We start from the raw sequence: 1233 nt of genomic DNA, 5'->3' as shown, positions 1-1233 counted from the left end.
CAAATATAAAAGATCGTTAATTACTTGTAGATACAATTGAGGGACTCCAAAATAATGTTTCTCTAGCTCTTAGTTGCATTCAGGCTCAATTGCGGGTATAATCAATAACAGCATTAATTATAAGAGAGGGGGAAGAAGGGGTCTTCCCTACAGAAATCCAAAAAATAATCTGGGATAGAGCTACAGATCTCGAACGAAAGCTTCAATCATGGTGGAAAATGGCAAATTTTTCTCATGATCCCACCACCAACATAGCTAGGACCTTTGTATTAACCATCCGGAACGCCTCTATATACGTAGTTCACCCTATTCTGGGATTGGGAATAAATCACAAGGGAGTAATACTTTATCCATTGGAGCATAGGACATGGGCTCAAAAGATGGGGAACAGATGGCAAACAGTGGACTTAGAATTGTGCATAGTGCGAGATCAACAGGGATTTATTTGTGAAAGTAATGCAGTCAATACACGAGACATTTGTTTGGACACCGAACAAAAGATTTGCCATTTCGAAGCCCACCCTGATATTGACCCTAAAACCTTATTAATATATGTGGGAAAAGGCTGTGCTTGTTTAAGAACCTCTTGTAAATTTATATTTGTGGAAGCCATTAAAGAAGACACAGGGAATTATTCAAACCTTTGCATTTGCAATTTTACTCAGATCAATGGGTGTGATTTTAATTCCTCGGCACCAGTTACCTCATATCAGCTCATTAGTGCTAATTACACATTATATTACGATCTGATCCCTAGACTCACTGGGATGAATTTAAACCTAACTAAGGAACTATTGCAACACCAAAATTTAATACAAATATTGGAAGAAATTAAGGGAAGCGGGCAAAAGACTCTAATGACAGTCCACCACGATACCACTCAAATCATAGGAGTTTTAGAGAGAGTAGGAAAGGATGGGAAGCATAAATGGTGGGAGACGCTTTTTGGGTGGTCACCTAGTGCAACGACTACGTTGAATAAGATGTTTCATCCCGTTGTAGTCCTTTTGGCTCTGTCTTTGTTGGGTATTATTTTGTTCAATTATATTGTATATTGTAAATTGGAGAATAATAAAGCAACTGGAAATTTTGATGCATCATTTTAACATAAGGCAACAGATGGAAATGGGGAGAATATGGGAAGACGTGGAAAATTAATGCAGGTAGTAAAAGAATTTACTATCTGGAAGAAAAGGGGGGGATGATATGGGGTTTGTGACTAGTTAAAATTGT

This window comes from Buceros rhinoceros, unplaced genomic scaffold (genome assembly GCF_000710305.1).
Source record: "Buceros rhinoceros silvestris isolate BGI_N320 unplaced genomic scaffold, ASM71030v1 scaffold5245, whole genome shotgun sequence".
In the NCBI taxonomy this organism is placed as follows: domain Eukaryota; kingdom Metazoa; phylum Chordata; class Aves; order Bucerotiformes; family Bucerotidae; genus Buceros; species Buceros rhinoceros.
The sequence above is the reverse complement of the archived record's forward strand: the minus strand, read 5'-3'. Positions refer to the sequence as shown.